Raw genomic sequence first — 20,936 nt, 5'->3', positions numbered from 1 at the left:
AGTGGGATGGACTACTGGAGTTCAGGAAAAGTTTTGGCTATGGTGGAGCAATCTAATGGAGGCAAAGGAGAGAGGTGCAGGAAGGGAACATAATTCCCTTGTAGTGAGTATACTATGGCAAATATGGAAGTCTAGGAATCGAACTCAGTTTAATAGAGAGGAAGCATGCCAAGGGAGAACAGTGCTAAAGGTAGTTAATGAGTGGAATGAATATGATTCAGCTCAACAAACAGATAAAGAGGTTAAGATAGAAGAAAGGGAGCAGTAGGAGGAACCATCAGAGTGGTTGCCTCCAACAAAGGGGATTGTTAAATTGAATGTGAATGTAGCCTTAAACACAGCAAAATATAGAGCAGGATGGGGAGTGACTACAAGGCAGGAAGATGGAGGGATCCTGAGTGCTTGGGCTGGAAGTGTAGAAAGAAATGGTAAAGCCATGGTAGAAAAAGCTAATGCAATTCGAATAGCACTTATTAAAGCTGAAATGATGGGGTGGAGGAGGATTGAAGTTCAATCAGATTTCAAGGGAGTGGTGGAAAAATCAAGGCAGGAAGCAGGGATGATCTAAAGATTGGAATAATCTCAGAAGACATACTTATGCTGAGGAATAGATTTGGTGAACGTTACTTCTCTTTTGTCAAAAGAGAAGGGAACTTTGTGAGTCATCACTTGGCAAAATTTGCCATTCAATTGATTGATTATTGAAGTAGATTGGAAAGGGTCTTTTCCATCTTAGTTAGTGAGATTAGCCAAGAAAGATGTAAGAGCAGTTGCTCAACCTTTGTAATCTTTTTTAAGGATTAATGAAAACTGTTATCGTCTGGAAAAAAAAATTATTTTGCTCCACCATGGTCGAAAAGCAACCGCTACCTCAACCACAGCCCCTAGCCATTTCCCCCACCACCATTTCCTTCCACTACCACTTGCATAAATTGCGGCGACCCAACCTACAACCCCATTCTCTTCTCGCCAGCCAATCTCCCTATGAACCAACACCAAAGAAGCCATCATGCGAACAACTCCGGTTCCACAGTCCCAAAAGGTGGTCCTGCTGCAACCTCCCTACAGCTTCCAAACCCCAGATAATCTCCAACCAAAAGGACATCGTTCGACTCCACTTATCTTCTACTTTGGCTAGCTTCCTTTACTTTGTTGTTTCCCTCTCTGAATCCATCAAATCTCACAAGCTCTCTGATCCTTGCCACCTGTCTCCCGTTGTCTCCACTGTCATTCATGTGATCGAGAAGTTGATTGGGTTCGTCAGTGAAATTTCTCCGGAGTCCCAAGCTGCTCGATCTGGCAACGTGGCGTACTAGACGTGGCATCATCGCTTGAGCTCTGATGCTGAGTCATTTATGCTGCTATTGCTTCCTCTCCATCTTCGTGACGCAGCTGTTGAATTAGTGCCCTATTTTACTGACAACTTTGCCAATTCAAACCCCATTAATTATGATAATTTTTTAAATTTATCTTTTTTAAAATTTTGGGAATAGTTTTTATTTTTCTTTATCTATTTTTGTGATTATTATTTTTGCTTTTTTTAATTTGCTTTGGTTGTCTTTTTTTTGGGGCAGCTTGATACACAAAGATAGGAAATCATTAAAAATTATTTGGAGGTTTGTTGTTATCAATGGATAAGTGAGAGGTACATCATTGGACTGACTTGGGATTTATATGGCACCAAAAATAATTATCAAGAAGGGGAAAGAGCGGCTTGAATTGCTGAAAGTGAGACTCTTTATTGGAAAATTAGGAAAAGGAAACTTCCCTTTTTATGGACTGATGTAATTCACTAGAGGAAGGATGACCTTTAGTTGTCAATTCATGGCATTACTTTTGCAAGTTTTTAGTGCTCGCATGTATATTAGAGTGTTTTAGTACCCATAGGTTGTGTAAAGGATGTTGGAAGTTTTGCAATATAGTGGAGCCTTTAAGTTTAAGAGTTCAGTACTGATTCATGCAGTTGAAGGATTGGGGGCCCCAATCCTTCAACTGAGATGATTAGACCTACAGTCTCAGCATGGGTTTACGATAGATGGTAAACTGGGGAATGTCCTCATTTGTTAGCATAGGGGAAAATGTTTTATTTCGTAACAATATACTTGATAATATGTTCTAGAAGCATATAAAGGCATGCATGAAGTTGTAGCTTCCAAATTATGACTTAAGTAGTTGAATGGATAGTAGTGGATGAGTTGTAGGTTTACTTGTATGATTGCTAAGCTATTAATTGTATTGGATGGTTGGAGTTTTTCTCTTATTTAATCTTAGGAAAGTTGAGGTTCCATTACGCTCATAGATTTTTTGATGTTATCAATAAATTCTTTTCCAATTTTATTGACTTAAATTGAAACTTGTAAAGACAGAGGAAAATTGGATGATGGTAAAAGTTAAGTGGAAAATACGATGGTCAAGTCCAGTAGTCTGTAAGTCATTATCTTATAGCCCTTATAGGCTTGTTAGGTAGAAGGTAAATACTATCAAAGAGTTATTCTTGAAGGAGCAAAATATTTGGCTACCAGAAATTACAATACATAATAGAACTCTATAGTTGAAGGGTTATGTAGCAAACACTAGGAGATAGCATCACAGAAGGTAGTACTATGCTCAATATCCTCGACTAACCGCATACCTGTGAAGGTTAAATTATGCCCAGGGTGATAAATTAAAAGAAATTGATGAAAGATTGTGCATTGTTTCAGCATTTACCTATAACTAGGCTCTTAGATAGAGCGACAAATTATTTAAGTTTGGCCACGGGTAGAACAAGGACATATTCCAACAGAATAGAGAGGCTATTCCTTTTTTTGGTTATTGAGTTTGTCTTTAAGCATGTTGATAGGTTTGGCGTTTAGAAACTATATGCATCTTTTAGACAGTGCCCAGGCAGTCTAGTGTGCTATATTTGGCTGTGAAACTTGTTTTTCTTGTTTTGTATCATTATACTTGCTTGCTAAGGCTTTTTGAATGCTTTAGTCCTGATCTCGGTTTAGCTCTTCAACACAATTGGGCATCATTCCTAACATATGAAAATACCAGGGAATATGCCTGCCTAACTTTTAACCTTAATCCAAACAGTGGAAACACCATAAAACTGGGGTTTTGTTGATTTTGCAAGCAATTGCATTGCAGTTGATGAACATAGTTGGTTCTGTTTTCTCCTTTATTCACCATTCTCTATGTTTGTATCCTTCTGTTTGGGAATCTCATAACTACTTTTGGTTGAAATGGCTTTGTTTTCATTAGCTTTTGTATTTTCCTTTTTGTGTCTTGAGATGAATGGGCCGTGAAACCAAGTTTGTAGCATGGTTGTACTGCTTAGCAAGATTGCAAATTGTTAAAGAAGAAGATAATCAAGCACTGGTTTCCCAGGTTTTTGTGAAGCACTTGGAATTGATTCAGAAGTTGCAATTGACGTATTCTCTTAAATCTGCAAGATCCCATGGAGTATTGGGGCTCAATGACTATCGCATTTTACCTTTCATATTTGGGTCTTCACATTTGATTGACCACAAGTATATTAAGCCAAAATCAATTCAGAATGAGGATATATTGGAGAATTTTGCAGGTGAATATTTGTACTTGTCATGTATTGTATGTATAAAGAATGTTAGAAAGGGATTGTGTAAGGATCGAAAACAACCTAAAAGGGGGATGAATTAGGTTAATTATAAAAACTAATCAAGTTATGGATACCTTTTTGTTCAATATAAAATTTATCCTCTTTTCTAGAAGACCACACAATGAAGTAATTAGTAAAAAAGTAAGATTGCTTGGTAGTAGAAGAGATAAACAATTTAAAGATCACAAGATAACAATAAGTAAATAAGAAGGGAAAAATTGCAAAGCAATTGACTATCAAACTCCTCTCGAGGTTGTAGATCAATTTATAGAACAAGCTTCTTCAAATTGATGAAATACAACAAATCTTATGTACAAAGAAATGTTCACTTCCTCCTTACCCCAAGCTCCACTCGGCCAAACTAGGAAGTTTTACTATCTCTCAGGACAACTCTCACAGAGTTACACTATTGAAATATTCATTCACAGATGAAAACCTTACAACGAACTTCACACCACCAAAACTACAAATCTTTCTTGAAAAATATTTTCTCACTAAAATCAATCTAAATCTTTTGTATTTTTAGTGTGCAAAAGTTATTTGGAGTTTCTAACCATGTTCTATTTATAGGAAACCAAGAAAGCGCTTCATTAATGCTTCCAACGGATAGAAAATAGCTGAAGAGTCAACTAACCGTTGGGAGTGTCGGACGTCCGATACTCTTGTTTTTTTGCGTCCGACAGCAGGCAGTGAGTTTGAGAAATTTTTTTCAATTCTATCGGACATCCGGTATTGTCTTTGTGAGCGTCTGACAGCTTTTGTCGAGTTTGAAGGATCCTATCGGACGTCCAGTACTTCCGTCCGATAACAGACAAAGAGTTTGAAAAATTCTATCAGACGTCCGATCAAGGTCAGTGAGTTAGGGGGAATGTCTTATTTCCTTCGGACGTCCGGTGATGGAGTTCTTCATGTGTCCAAAATTGCGCAATGATTATCGGACGTCCGATCCTGTCTTCACAAGCGTCCGACAGCTTTCAGTAACCTTTGTTTCTTTCAATAGCACTTGATCTTTGAATCTGATTTGCTTCATAATTGAAGATATATCTTGAAGAGATATTAGTATCATCCATTTGTTTTGTAAATATCAAAAGTTATGGACTAAAATTAACATTCTCCCCCTTTTTTATGATGATAAAACAATGGATGGAAGAAATAAAAAAGATTGAGCATAAGCTCCCCCTCACTTATTGCCTCCAAAATTTTTAAGGGCCAAATTTATAATCTCAGAAAAATTTCCCCTTACACATAGCACTTATTTCTCCCCCTTTTTGTCATTATAAGATGAAGGTAAAAATCAGCAACCATAATCCAGCAACAATAATAGAGAATCCTATATTTCAAACAAAAACAGAAAAATGATACCAGAATTCAGCAATCATCGCCAAAAAATTGATACCAAACAGAGAAATAACAATACAATAATTATCAAAACAAACCATCATTACATCAGCATTATTCTTTTCTCCCCCTTTTTTTATCATCGTAAAGATTCAATAATATCCAAAAATATTAAGGAAAACTCAGTTCAAAGCATTAGAAACATCAAAAGGAAATTATAAAAAAATATTATAAACAAGAATTTCGTCAATCTTACCAATATCTCATATTCCAATTATTTTAGTTTTCATGTCATCTCCAAATGTCACTTGCCACAAGACTTTGGCTTGAGTTTTGATGAATTGTGATGGATCACCGGTCATATATTTTGAATATTCACGGTCTATGAACCACTTTGATTGCTTAATAATGTTTACCAAGTTCACCTATTCAAGAGATCAAGAACTAATATATGGTACCCAAAACTTTTTGGGTTCTTGAGAGTTAGCATTATGTCTAACTATTCACATGCATTTTATGTCATTTCTCATATTTTTTCTTACATAACAATTATTTTTCATGTGACCAATTTGGCAACAAAAGCTACACATAGTCAGTGAATTTCCTACAAAGACAGGTTTGACATATCTAACTTGCCTTCTTCTATAGATGTTAAATTCATTTGCATTAGAGTTCAACATTTTCTTGTGAATGTCAAAGTGAGGTTTTGATTCACTCTTTTAAAAGCAATCTTATTTCTTGTGTTTAAACAACTCATCTAGGTCATCCATTTTTCTTTACAAGTCACCTTGTTCCTTTTTGAACAACTCACACAGTTTTGTTTTTCTATTAAGCTCAAAAAGTAGAACATAGCCATCTTTTTTCAAGCAGTCATTTTTAGCTTTTAGCATTTTGTTTTGTCGAAAAAATTTGCATTGTCTTGAATCAAAAAATTAATTTTCTGTTTTACTTCCTAGTTTCTAGCATACAATTCTTTCAAGCTATTATGCAATCTCTCAATGAAAGACTCAACATCATCTTCAGATTCATCATCACTAATAGGTTGAGAGTTGCAAGTAATTACCTTATCATCACCAATGGCCATGAAAGCCATTTGGACAGATTTCTCTTCTTCTTCGACTTCATCTTCTGAGTTGCAATCATTTCATGTAATTTGAAAGTTATTGAATTTTGATTTTCGTTCAACCTTTTCTTCCTTCTTTTTCTTCATTAGACACTCACTCACGTAGTGTCCAGGTTGGCCGTATTCAAAGCATTTATCAGTTTGCTTTTATTGAATCTTGCTTCCCTTTGTTTCTTGCATTGCCGAACTAATTTGGGAATGAGTTGTTGTTTCCTCCTTTTCTGAACCTTCGTTTGTTGAAAATTCTTTTGAAACTTTTTGTGATGAGAGTTAGATCACTGTCATCAACATCCGCATCTTTTTCATCCAGGGAAACAGAATCATTTTCATCTTGTGATGCCTTTAGAGCAATGCTCTTTCTTACTTTTGCATCCTCTTCTTCTTGCACTTTGGATTTAAGCTTACAATACATCTTATCAATGTTTTCCTGAAATTTCATCTTGAACGATTTATACTTGGTAACCAGAATAGACTGTTTTCGTCCTTCCACATTCTCACTCCCTTCATGGATTTCTCTAAATTTGTCCCAAATTTCTTTAGCGGACTTACACCCTTTGACCCTAATGGATTCATTTGAATCTAAGGCACTATACAACACATTCATAGCTTTAGCATTCAAGGTAAGGTGAATTCTGTTTTCACCAGTCAACTCATTTCTAGTTTTTTGTCTCGGTCTATGAGTGGCTTCATCTAGTATAGAGGCATCATATGAATTTTCATTGACAATGAACCAAAGTTCGATATCAATAGATTGCAAGAAAATGATCATTCTTTCCTTCTAACTCACATAATTGGATCAATTAAACATTGGGGGTCTAGTGACGGATTGTCCCTCAAAAAATATGACATTATTGGTTGTCATTTTTACTCCAAAACTGATTGAATTTAATCTTTAGAAAACCAAACTCTGATACCAATTGTAAGAATCGAAAACAGCTTACGAGGGGGTGAATTAGGTTGATTATAAAAACTAATCAAGTTATGAACACATTTTTGTTCAATACGAAATTTACTCTCTTTTCTAGGTGACCACATAATGAATCAATTAGTAAAAAAATAAGATTGTTTGGGAGTAGAAGAGATAAGTAATTTAAAGATAACAAGATAATAATAAGTAAATAAGAAAGAAAGAATTGCAAACCAATTGACTACCAAACTCCTCTTGAGCTTATAGATCAATTCATATAACAAGTTTATCAACTTGATGAAATACAACCAATCTTGTGTACAAAAAAAGGTTTGCTTCCTCCTTACCCCAAGTTCCACTCGGTCAAGTTAGGAAGTTTTACTATTCCTGAGAACAACTCTCACAGAACTGTACTATTGAATTATTCACTCACAAATGAAAAACTTGCAACGAACTTCACACCACCAAAACTACAAATTTTTTTTTAAAAGTATTTTTTCACTAAAATTACTCTAGATCTTTTGTATCTTCAGTGTACAAAAGTTATTTGGAATTTCTGACAATGTTTTATTTATAGGAGACCAAGAAAGTGTTTCATTAATGCTTCCAACAGATAGAAAATAGCTAAAGAGTCAACTAGCCGTTGGGAGTGTCGGACGTCCGGTACTCCTTTTTTTTGCATCCAACAACAGGCAGTGAGTTTGAGAAATTTTCTTCAATTCTATCAGATGTCCAGTATTGTCTTTGTGAGCATCCGATAGCTTTCGTCGAGTTTGAAGGATCCTATCGGACGTCCAGTACTTCCGTCCAATAGCAGACAAAGAGTTTGAAAAATTCTATCGGATGTCCGATACTTGCGTTCGATCGACATCAGTGAGTTAGGGGGAATGTCTTATTTCCTTTAGACGTCCGGTGATGGAGTTCTTCATGCGGCCGAAGTTCGCAATGATTATCGAACGTCCGATCCTGTCTTCACAAGCATCTGACAGCTTTCAGTAACATTTGTTTCTTTCAATAGCACTTGATTTTTGAATTTGATTTGCTTCATAACTGAAGGTATATCTTGAAAAGATATTAATATCATCCATTTGTTTTATAAACATCAAAAGCTAGGGACTAAAATCAATATTCTCCCCCTTTTTGATGATGACAAAACAATGGATGGAAAAAAGAAAAAAGAGTGAGCATAAGCACCCCCTCACTTATTGCATCCAAAATTTTTAAGGGCCAAATTTATAATCTCAAAAAAAACTCCCCCTTACACATAACATCCATTTCTCCCACTTTTTATTATTATAAGATGAAGGTAAAAATCAGCAACCATAATCCAACAACAATAATAGAGAATCCAATATTATAAATAAAAATAGAAAAATGATACCCGAATTCAGCAATCATCGCAAAAAAATTGATACCAAACAGAGAAATAACAATCAAATAATTATCAAAGCAAACCATCATTAGATCAGCATTATTCTTTTCTCCCCCTTTTTTGTCATCGTAAAAATTCAGTAATATCCAAAAATATCAAGAAAAACTCAGTTCAAAGCATCAGAAATATCAAAAGAAAATTACAAAAGAACATTATGAATAAGAATTTCACCAATCTTGCCAATATCTCCTATTCCAATTGTTTTAGTTTTCATGTCATCTGCAAATGTCACTTGCCACAAGACTTTGGTTTGAGTTTTGATGAATTATGATGGATCACCGATCATATGTCTTGAACATTCATAGTCTATAAACTACTTTGATTGCTTAATAATGTTCACCAAGTTCACCTACTCAAGAGATCAAGAACTAATATATGGTACTCAAAAATTTTTGGGTTCTTGAGAGTTAGCATTATGTCTAACTATCCATATGTATTTCATACCATTTCTCATATTTTTTCTTACATAGCAATTATTTTTCATGTGACCAATTCGGCAACAAAAGCTACACATAGTCAGTGAATTTCCTACAAAGACAGGTTTGACAAATCTAACTAGCCTTCTTTTATAGATGTTAAATTCGTTTACATTAGAGTTCAATCTTTTCATGTGAATGTCAAAGTGAGGTTTTGATTCACTCTTTTGAAAGCAGTCTTATTTCTTGTGTTTAAGCAATTCATCTAAGCCATCCATTCTTCTTTTCAAATCACCTTGTTTCTCTTTGAACAACTCACATAGCTTTATTTTTCTATCAAGCTAAAAAAGTAGAACATTTTCATCTTTTTTCAAGCAGTCATTTTTAGCTTTCAGCATTTTGTTTTGTCGAAAAAGATTTGCATTATCTTGAATCAAAAAATTAATTTTCTATTTTAGTTTCTTGTTTCTAGCATACAATTCTTTCAAGTTATTATGCAATCTCTCAATGAAAGACTCAACATTATTTTCAGATTCATCATCACTAACAGGTTGAGAGTTGCAAGTAGTTATCTCATCATTACCAATGGCCATGAAAGTCATTTGGGCAGATTCCTCTTCTTCTTGGACTTCATCTTCTGAGTTGCAATCATTCCATGTAATTTGAAAGTTGTTGAATTTTGGTTTTCGTTCAACCTTTCCTTCCTTCTTTTTCTTCATTGGACACTCACTCACGTAGTGTTTAGGTTGGCCGCATTCAAAGCATTTATCAGTTTATTTTTTATTAAACTCTTGCTTCCCTTTGTTTCTTGCATTGCTGAACTGATATGGGAATGTGTTGCTGTTTTCTCCTTTTCTGAACCTTCGTCTGTTGAGGATTCTCTTGAAGTTTTTTGTGATGAGAGCTAGATCACTGTCATCAATATTCACATCTTCTCCATCCAGGGAGGCAGAATCATCTTCATCTTGTGATACATTTAGAGCAATGCTCCTTCTTACTTTTGCATTCTCTTCCTCTTGTACTTTGGACTTAAGTTTCAGCTCATAAGAGATTAAAGAATTTATGAGAAATTCAATAGGCAAGGAATTTAGATCTGTAACTTCTTCAATGGCAGTCACTTTACTCTCCCAATCCTTGGATAAAGCATTCAGAATTTTTCTATTTTTCTCACCTAGAGAATATTCCTTTTCCACCACGTCTAAGTCCTTAATGAGGTCATTGAATCTACAATGCATCTTATTAATGTTTTCATGAGGTTCCATCTTGAACGATTCATATTTGATAACCAAAATAGATTTCTTTTGTTCTCTCACATTCTTACTTCCTTCATGAATTTCTCTAAATTTGTTCCAGATTTCTTTAGCGGACTTACACCCATTGATCCTAATGGATTCATTTGAATCTGAGGCACTATACAATACATTCATAGTTTTAGCATTCAATGTAAGGTGAGTTCTATCTTCATCGGTCAACTCATTTCTAATTTTTGATTTTGGTCTATGAGTGACTTCATCTATTATAGAAGTATCATATGAACCTTCATTGACAATGAACCACAACTCAATATCACTAGATTGCAAGAAAATGATCATTTTTTCCAACTTATATAATTGGATCCATTAAACATTGGGTGTCTAATGACGAATTGTCCCTAAAAAAATATGGCATTGTTGGTTGTCATTTTTACTCAAAAATCGATTGAGCTTAATCTTTAGGAGACCAAATTCTGATACCAATTTTAAGGATCGAAAACAACCTAAGAGGGAGTTGAATTAGGTTGATTATAAAAACTAATCAAGTTATGGACACATTTTTGTTCAATATGAAATTTACCCTCTTTTCTAGGTGACCATACAATGAAACAATTAGTAAAAAAGTAAGATTGCTTAGGAGTAGAAGAGATAAACAATTTAAAGATCACAAGATAAAAACAAGTAAATAAAAGAGAAGAATTGCAAACTAATTGACTACCAAACTTCTCTTAAACTTGTAGATCAATTTATAGAACAAGTTTCTTCAAATTGATGAAATACAACCAATCTTGTGTATAAAGAAAGGTCACTTCCTCCTTGCCCCAAGCTCCACTCGGTCAAATTAGGAAGTTTTATTATCCCTCAGGACAACTCTCACAGAGCTACACTATTGAATTATTCACTCACAAATGAAAAGCTTACAACGAAGTTCCACCACCAAAACTACAAATCTTCCTTGAAAAGTATTTTCTCACTAAAATCACTTTAGATCTTTTGTATCTTCAGTGTGCAAAAGTTATTTGGAGTTTCTAACCATGTTCTATTTATAGGAGACCAAGAAAGTATTTCATTAATGGTTCCAATGGATAGAAAGTAGCTGAAGAGTCAACTAGCTGTTGGGAGTGTCGGACATCCGGTATTCATGTTTTTTTGCATCCGATAGCAGACAGTGAGTTTGAAAAATTTTCTTCAATTCTATTGGACTTCCGGTATTATCTTTGTGAGCGTCCGACAGCTTTCATCGAGTTTGAAGGATCCTATCGGACGTCCGGTACTTCCGTCCGATAGCAGACAAAATTTGAAAGATTCTATCAGATGTCCGATGCATGCATTCGATCGACGTCAGTAAGTTAGGGGGAATGTCTTATTGCCTTCAAACGTCCGGTGATGGAGTTTTTCATGCGTCCGAAGTTGCGCAATGATTATCGGACGTCCGATCTTGTCTTCACAAGCGTCCGACAGCTCTCAGTAACCTTTGTTTCTTTCAATAGCACTTGATCTTTGAATCTGATTTGCTTCATAACTGAAGGTATATCTTGAAGAGATATTAGTATCATCCATTTGTTTTGTAAACATCAAAAGTTAGGGACTAAGATCAACAGATTGTTTGCAGAGCATTCACAATTGTTGGATGATATTAGTGGTATTCCAAATTGGGACCAGGTCAATAGTGGGCTCTTAAAGATATATGAAGTGGAAGTTTTGCAGAAGGTTCCTATCATGCAACATTTTCTCTTTGGCTTCATTATCAAATGGTAAGGTTTTGGTTGTCATGTTTGCTCTACGAGATTAGCCTAAAGTGAATTTGTGCTCCCAAACTGCTGAGCTACTTTATTATGGTCAAAAGTTGATCAATATAGGGTCATTTCTCCTTCAAGATGTTTTTAAGAGATGACAATTTTGGCTAAAATTAATGTTCATTGATAGAAAGCATTCAAAGTTAACAGTTTGATAAAAGAACCATACCTTTTAGCCCAATCAATGAGCCTAAGGTTTTTATGAGAAAATGGAGCCTTCAATTCCTTTGGGCCATAATTTGATGCTTTCTAGGCATATGAGGCTCTTATTTTTCATCATCATCATCATCATCTTCTTCTTCTTCTTCCTTTTTTTTTTCAAAATATATGGGCTGTTCTTTGGGTTGAACTTTTCCACCCTTATAAACAAAATCACCCCTAGGCATTTTCATCTTTCTTCTTTCTTCTTTCTTCTTTCCTGACATTCCTTCCTTCCTTCTTTCTTTAATTGAACATTTCTCCTTCAAGATGTTTTTAAGAGATGACAATTTTGGCTAAAATTAAAGTTCATTGACAAAAAGCATTCAAAGTTAACAGTTTGATAAAAGAACCAGACCTTTTAGCCCAATCAATGAGCTTAAGGTTTTTATGAGAAAATGGAGTTTTCAATTCCCTTGGGCCATAATTGGATGCTTTCTAGGCATATGGGGCTCTTCTTTTTCATCATCATCATCATCTTCTTCTTCTTTTTCTTTCTTTTTTTTCAAAATATATGGGCTGTTCTTTGGGTTGAACTTTTCCACCCTTATAAGCAAAATCACCCCCAGGCGTTTTCATCTTTCATCTTTCTTCTTTCCTGACATTCCTTCCTTCCTTCTTTCTTTAATTGATCCTCGAAACACCCTTATCAATCAATTGATGTTACTGATTAAAGCTTTTTCTTTTCTTTCAAAAAATTACAGCCTTCATTTAGACTTTTGTCAAAAAAACCAAATAAGTGAGTGAAATCATATGATTTTTGTGGAAAAAAGTTTCAACTTTCATCTCCTCTGTATTTAATGGCTTCATTCTACACCTCTTCACCCATGAATGATGACTATTATTCAATCTGTAATCATAGACTTGAAGAGCATAAGTTTGTCTAGTTTTGCTCGAAAATTTGCATGTGGGTCTTTTCATACATAACTTTTCAGAAAATTAGTTGATTTATTTTGTTGGTTAATATTGGATTGAGTGTTGGATTCTTGGTTTCTCACTATTTGCTAGTCTTTTGTGGAATTTTTTTTTGGAGATTTTGATTCCCGAGTTGACCAAGGAGACTCGGGTGAGGTTCAAGTGAGTCTTGAGTGTCACTAATCTAACATTGTGACTTGTCTGAGTTAGCTCGGACGATTTGCTAAAATACGAGAAAACAAATCAGATAGAAGAAGCAATTGTTAGCAATTTTTTTGTTAGCTATTTTTGGGCATCAAAATATGAGTATAACAATATCTTCTATCTCATCATGAAGAGGTTAATTTTCTGCAATGATTTATATAGTAGTCTAGTATTCCATATGGCAAAAGGAATGGGTGATCAAGCTAGCAAAATGTTTGAATAGTTTGGGAATTTCTTGAGAAAAGGTATTTTTTCTGTTCTCTCTGTTGGACGTGTTCCTAATCACATTGCATGTATTATGGATGGGAATAAAAATATGCTAAGAAGTGGAATTTGTTAGAAGGCGCTGGCCATAAGGTTGGCTATTTAGCTCTTATGAACATGCTTAAATACTATTATGAGTTAGGTGTGAAGTATGTTACAATTTACGGCTTCAGCATTGATAATTTTAAAAGGCGTCCTAAAGAAGTTCAGTCCACTATGCAGTTGATACAAGAGAAAATTGAAGATTTGATTAAGGAAGAGAGCATGGTCAATCACTATGGTGTTAGGCTTTACTTTCTAGGCAATCTTAAATTTTTGAGCAAGCCGGTGAGCTTAGCAGTAGAGAGGGCCATGGTAACTACTGCTGGGAATTCAAAAGCTGTGCTGTCAATTTGTCTTGCCTACACTTCCTCAGATGAGATTTTGTATGTTGTTCAATTGTGTTGCAAAGAAAAATGGGATGAAGAAAGAGCTCTGGACAAAAGGAGCTAGAAATGGTTTAATTTCTGTGAGAGGAAATAAAAAGGATGAAAGCAAGCGTTTCATTGTGGTCAATGATGTAGAGAAACATATGTATGCTGTAGTTGCACCATATCCTGATATTATTATACATACTTCTAGTGAGACTTGGTTGAGTAACTTTCTATTTGGCAAAGCGTTAATTGCCTTTTATATGCACCTTCTGTATTTTGGCCCAAGATTAGTCTTTGGCATTTGGTTTGGGCAGTTTTTGGATTTTCAAAGAAATTTCTCTTATTTGAAGGAGAAAACTAAGCAATCATAGGATAGGCCTGCAGGAATTTTTTTTATATATTTTTGTAGCTCATTATATGGTTGGTTGATTGGTCTGCCAACTGCTAGCCTAAACTGAATTTTGTGCTCATTGAATAGCTGAACATTTTTATTCTAGTCAAAAGTTGACCAAAATAGGACCGTTGCCCCTTCAAAATGTTTTATTATGGATACTAGTGGCGTAGCTAGTATCTTATTGTCTTTCTTTTGTTCACTTTATGGCAAGTTTGATCATGTCTTTGGACTTTGAAAGATAAAATGGAAAACTTAGCAGACAATGCGCTTTTACTGTACTTCAACAAAATGTTCTTTAGTTGTTATGCATTGCATTTCTGTCTACTGCAAATATCTTGTTCATTTGTCTTGGATATGTATAAATTGAGTAAAGTTTCAGACCCATGAAGTGTGGCTTGATTCATTGGATGCGAGAGAAATTGGATTTCTCAATAACCATCTTGACTTGTGTTTTGCTTGGAATGAACTTTCTGTTTATTGATTTGACGAAATTTTATTGGCTACCACATGCCGTTTTTTTTGTAATTTTTAGTAGGTTTAGAAATTAAATTTATAATTGCTTGTTGTAAAGATCTTTGAGAATATGCTTAGTAATGACGGGTATTTTACATACGTGCAAGCTAAAAAATACCGAATTACACCCGTTCACTGCAAGTATACAGATCAACTAGTAGTTTAGGGTATATATCGGGTCGATCCCACAAGGAAGAGTGAACAATTACCGGTATTACTAAAGCTTCTCTATTATTTAGACTATCAACGAATTATAGCAAATTTAACCTACTGAAATTATACAAAATAACAAATAAAAGCTCCTTAGGTTGTGGTATCCCTAACTACTCATGCAAGTGCTATATTTGGATAATTGAATACTACATCTAGGCTAGTTATGGTGTAATTTCCTTATGCATTTGAATCCTACTTTCGTAGTGAATCAATTATACTAATAACCAATCCATACCTATTCTCATGGTTATGAAATTAGCTACAAGATCATTTCTTCAATGAAATTACATGAAATTAATCACCAAAACCCCATAGGTGCACCTCTACTCTCGTGAGTGTACTCCCCATGTTTAGCATTTCTTGAACTAGTGTTAAATCTCAATTTTCATTGCAGAAACAACACCTTAGATAATCACAATTAATGGTACCAGATTAATCATGATTTAAAGAGTCAAAGTGCTAAATAACTTGCTCAAATCATAGCAATCAAATAACCAAATAATAAACACTAACAATCATAGAAAGTTCAACCAAACCCAAGGTATAAACTTTAAAGACACATATCAAATATAAAATCCAAAACTTGCATATTAACTAAATTTGGAATCAAGTACAAAAGATAAAGAGTTGGAAAGGAATGTAACCCATGTCACTTGAGCTCATCACCTTGCCTTCTTCATCTCCATCTTAATCCTAGTCTAGCAATATACAAGAGTGGATGAACTACACTAGCTAAACTATCCTATACTAAAGAAATGGAAGAACTACATTTCTGCACTCTTCAGCTCTCTCCCGTATGTCCCTGAATGAATGAATGTCAGACCACCCAAATGTCTCTGCATATAAACTGATGAAGAGCTCTTCTCCAGTCAAATTTTGCTGCTATGATTCTTCAAATCTCCTTTTGTTAAGATAGTCAAAAACCATTATTTTTGACTTGAAAATAAGCCACCTTTATTGCCCTTTTGTCTTCTGAAGCATGTGCACCGAATTCTCTTGCAGATTGTAGTTGGAAAATAGTTTGAACATAAGAGAATTGACCGAGCAAATTGCAGAATCGCGGCCAGAAAACGCGCCTATACAAAACGCGGTTACAAGTCACGTTTTGTGTACTCGCGTATTCACTTTTTCCTTACTTCAACTGCGATTTTCTCTATCATAAAGGCTGAACTGGTTTTTGTGTAAAACACCAAAGTTGTAGCCCTTTGAGTTAGCTTTCTAATGCTTCAAGAATCATCCAAATCGGAGCTTTGTAGACTGAGATATGATCAAAATACTAAACACTGGTCGGAACTCTGTTTTCCACTTTGGACAGCTGAGTTGAATTTCGGTATTTCAACTTTTGGACTATGAAAACGGCTGAATTGGACTTTGATGTCTTCATACCAAATGTAGATCGCTTTCTTAGCTTTAAATTGGTTTAAAGATCACCTCAATCCGATCAGTGTAGCTCCATATATAGTCGAAATACTGAAAAGTGTCAAAACTGTCTTGACTTGCATTTCCTTTCTTAAACGTTTTTCACTTCATTTTTCTTTTTACCACTTTGAATTCATCACCAAATCTCTATTTTTCACTTTACTTGACATCCTTTGGTGGTTGAATTATCATTCCTGCATAAAAATGAAGTTTTTACTATTAAAATCAATAGAAATGCAATATTAGCCACTTTTACCAAAAATGTATATTTTTACCAAAACCTTAGTTATTTTAATTATAAAACTAAATAATCAAACCAAATTAACTAATAAAATGCACTTAAAAATACGTAAAATAAATCCTTATCAAATACCCCCACACTTGAACCATTGCTTGTCCTCAAGCAATAAGAAATACAAAACCAACAATGATTCAAAATTTGAAAATAAACATATGTAGCATTTCAACTTCATTTCCTTAAAACAAAGTAAATAACTATTATGCAATTATTCAATTAAATTCAAGTACTCATAATATCAAGTAAAGGAGAGCCAATTATACCGTCATTATAACAAATTCAAATCAATTTTTCATCCTTACCCAATCTTACAAGTAAGTAACTCATATGGTCAATAATATGCTTCCTAAACTCATGATCTTTTTTTATTTAACTTAAAGAGGGATTTATTTATATAATATAGCTAAATATTACTTAAGTTGTGAAAGTATCTTTTTACACGAGGATCGACATTTTTAGATGAAGATCACCGGTTACTCAACACTTCACATATTCAAGTTGCTTTGCATACTCTTAATTCAAGTACCGTTTTACGTGAAAGTCGACATTTTTAGATGAAGACTCCCGGTTACTAAGTACGAGAATCATTGGAGTAGAATAAATCTTATTTTTTTCTTTTTTTTTCTTTCCACTTTTTTTTCTTTTTACAGCAAAGATAATAATAAATTCCTCAAAAGAATAATCATGAGAAGAGTATTGCACTTGTTGACCATATTTATCACTTAACTTATAAAATCCAATAAAGAGAAGAAATTTCATCAAATATGCAAAAAAATATAGGCATAATTTTCTCCACTTTAAAAGATATACTTTCCTACAAATGCAAAAATTATAATCACATAATAGTCATTTCCAAGTTAAATGAGAAAAGTAGTTTCCAAATCACATATATTTATCTCAAATGTAGAAGAAATTTGAACTACTAATGGTATGAAACTTGTTACCCCTTTGGATAAAATCGAAAAAATTGAAACTTTTTGGGGCAAGTTTGCAATTTTGGACAAGTTTGTAGAAAAATTTGAATTTTAACACAAGTCCAATATTTGCAACTAATAAGTTAATCACATACAATGTATATAATCTCAATTCTCCCCCCACACTTAACATGCACATTGTCCTCAATGTGTAAAAAGGAAAATGAAGATAAAGAAAAATAATACTCCCCTATTGTTGTGATTGAATATGAAGCTTCAAGGTATGTTGTTCGCCGGTCTTCATCACTTCATGAGTTCCATTGGATAACCATTAGTGATATAAACCTAAGAATGAAAAATGAGAAACCAAAGTGATAACAAAGGCTTAAGACATCAAAACGGCTATCCGTAACTTCAAGCCCTTGTTTTGGTGATGTACCTATAAAAAAATACACAATAAGCAACTCAAGGTACAAGAAAATATATGAGGAAAAGAAGAAAAAGAGAACCAAGGAACCTGCATTTTTTCTTTCAAAAAAAATGTCAGAAAACGTGAGTAGAAACGCGCCTTTAACTCGAGGTTTTGAAGGCGCGTTTCTTCCCAAAAGTTGCAGTACTAAAAACGCGGTTCTGTGAGAAAACGCGACTTTAAGTCGCGTTTTCAATGGCGCATTTTCATCTTTGATCCAGGCAACAAAACGCGACTTCCTTCAAAACGCGACTTAAAGTCGCGTTTTAATGGCGCGTTTTCTGTTCTGCAGGTGCAGAATTGAAAACGCGATTCTGTGAACACGCGACTCAGAGGCGCGTTTTCTTGAGAAACGCGTTTTCTGCTGCGAATTTTAGCAGAAATTCAACTTTTGAAAATTTACAAATAATACCCCAATCACTCAAAATGCATCATAAGTCATTTGTTTGTAAAATTTATCAATGTGCACACATGTAAAACATTAAAAACATGCATTTTAGCCCCTTTTAACGGATCAAAAACAACAATTACTCAAATCGAGGGGTTGAGTTCCTTGATCAAATTTCGCCTTTTTCACCTCATTTGGTCACTTTTGCTTCCATTTCCAATACCTACAAATGAAAAATAACAAAATCACTCAAACACATACTTTAAACATAAAATCACCCCAAAATAACATAAACTTAAACAAACATTGGGTTGCCTCCCAATAAGCGCTTTTATTTATAGTCGTTGGCTCGACTATTAAACCTTTTTTTTCAAGGAGGTTTAGTTAACGAATAATCCACCATTTTAGGCCGTGGTGGATCATTACAAGGTGACTTTATAGCAAAAGCCACATGATCTAATGATGTGAGAAATGAAAGTAGCTTACCTATTCCAAGTGGTTCATAGATATTACCTTGAATATGCACCACTTGAGAACTTACCAAAGGAAATGTCATGAGAGTATCTTGGGCAGCAATACCCTTAGAACCTATACTTTCAATGCACTCCTCAAGAGGGGTGAAAAATGAGTCATTAAAACTCACCTCTTGAGGCTCAAAGTTAGTTCCAAAGATATTATCATGTGAAATGGATATTTGCTCATTAAAACACACTTGAGATTCATCATTTTTATCAAAATGCAACCCATTTTCACATACAACATTCCCACCATTCATGCTAGGATCATTTTGCAATTTATTAGAGGAAATAACTTCACACAATGCATTCAATTGCTCATGTATTCTACCAAAGTGAGAAGCTAATTCATCTATTCTTTCCTCAATCCTATCAAAACGGTCAGAAGTTGCATTAGCTAATTTTTCTAAAGCTAACTCCCAAGATGGCTTAGAATCATTAGCTACCATTTCAATTGCCAACTCCCAAAATGGTTTTGATTCATATTGGACACATTCAAGTTGGTAATCGTAAAAATATGAAGAATTACTATAAGTAAATTGATTATCCCAACCATAAGCAGGAGAATTGCTCCAATTAGCTCTATATTGATCAAAACAATGATTGTAATGCTCTAATTCATCATAATAATCCATATTTTGTGCTTGCATACATGTATTAGTAGTATGATAACCTCCACACAAGTCACAAATCACATGATAAGAATTAAAAGCATTAGCATTCCTTCCTTGCTCAATTTCATGCTTAATTGTGTCCATTTGAACTTGTAACATCATAACATCAAATTTAGCCTTTAAGCACCTTAAACCATCTTCAAAAGACATATCTTCAGTAAATTCTTGGTTACCTCTGTTGAAGGAGCTTTGCACTTGGTAACCATCCATTGCCAATCTTCCATTTCTCAAGCATTGTCCTCCAAATTGACCTACCCTTCTCATCACCTAAAATTGCTTTTAAACAACCTCAAAAGCAAAATTAGTAAGAAAAATAGGTAATGAAACACATAAACATAAAATACAAAAAATAACATTCACATTATAACTAATATTATGTCTAAACTAATAAAGTTGCTCTTCACACCGATATTGCCAAATCTTCCCCGGCAACGGCGCCAAAAACTTGACGGGTATTTTACATACGTGCAAGCTAAAAAATACCGAATTACACCCGTTCACTGCAAGTATACAGATCAACTAGTAGTTTAGGGTATATATCGGGTCGATCCCACAAGGAAGAGTGAACAATTACCGGTATTACTAAAGCTTCTCTATTATTTAGACTATCAACGAATTATAGCAAATTTAATCTACTGAAATTATACAAAATAACAAATAAAAGCTCCTTAGGTTGTGGTATCCCTAACTACTCATGCAAGTGCTATATTTGGATAATTGAATACTACATCTAGGCTAGTTATGGTGTAATTTCCTTATGCATTTGAATCCTACTTTCGTAGTGAATCAATTATACTAATAACCAATCCATACCTATTCTCATGGTTATGAAATTAGCTACAAGTTCATTTTTTCAATGAAATTACATGAAATTAATCACCAAAACCCCATAGGTGCACCTCTACTCTCGTGAGTGTACTCCCCATGTTTAGCATTTCTTGAACTAGTGTTAAATCTCAATTTTCATTGCAGAAACAACACCTTAGATAATCACAATTAATGGTACCAGATTAATCATGATTTAAAGAGTCAAAGTGCTAAATAACTTGCTCAAATCATAGCAATCAAATAACCAAATAATAAACACTAACAATCATAGAAAGTTCAACCAAACCCAAGGTATAAACTTTAAAGACACATATCAAATATAAAATCCAAAACTTGCATATTAACTAAATTTGGAATCAAGTACAAAAGATAAAGAGTTGGAAAGGAATGTAACTCATGTCACTTGAGCTCATCACCTTGCCTTCTTCAT

At 34.3% G+C, this 20,936-nt stretch overlaps 2 pseudogenes; both read left to right on the top strand.

The window, feature by feature from the left end:
• The first annotated feature begins 357 nt into the window (after positions 1 to 357).
• Positions 358 to 11,849, top strand: LOC113724447 (uncharacterized; annotated as a pseudogene).
• Positions 11,850 to 12,919: 1,070 nt separating this feature from the next.
• LOC113724448 (dehydrodolichyl diphosphate synthase CPT3-like) lies at positions 12,920 to 14,252 on the top strand (annotated as a pseudogene).
• Positions 14,253 to 20,936: the final 6,684 nt, after the last annotated feature.

The sequence above is a fragment of the Coffea arabica genome, chromosome 2c, assembly GCF_036785885.1.
Source record: "Coffea arabica cultivar ET-39 chromosome 2c, Coffea Arabica ET-39 HiFi, whole genome shotgun sequence".
Lineage (NCBI taxonomy): Eukaryota > Viridiplantae > Streptophyta > Magnoliopsida > Gentianales > Rubiaceae > Coffea > Coffea arabica.
The sequence above is the reverse complement of the archived record's forward strand: the minus strand, read 5'-3'. Positions and strand labels throughout refer to the sequence as shown.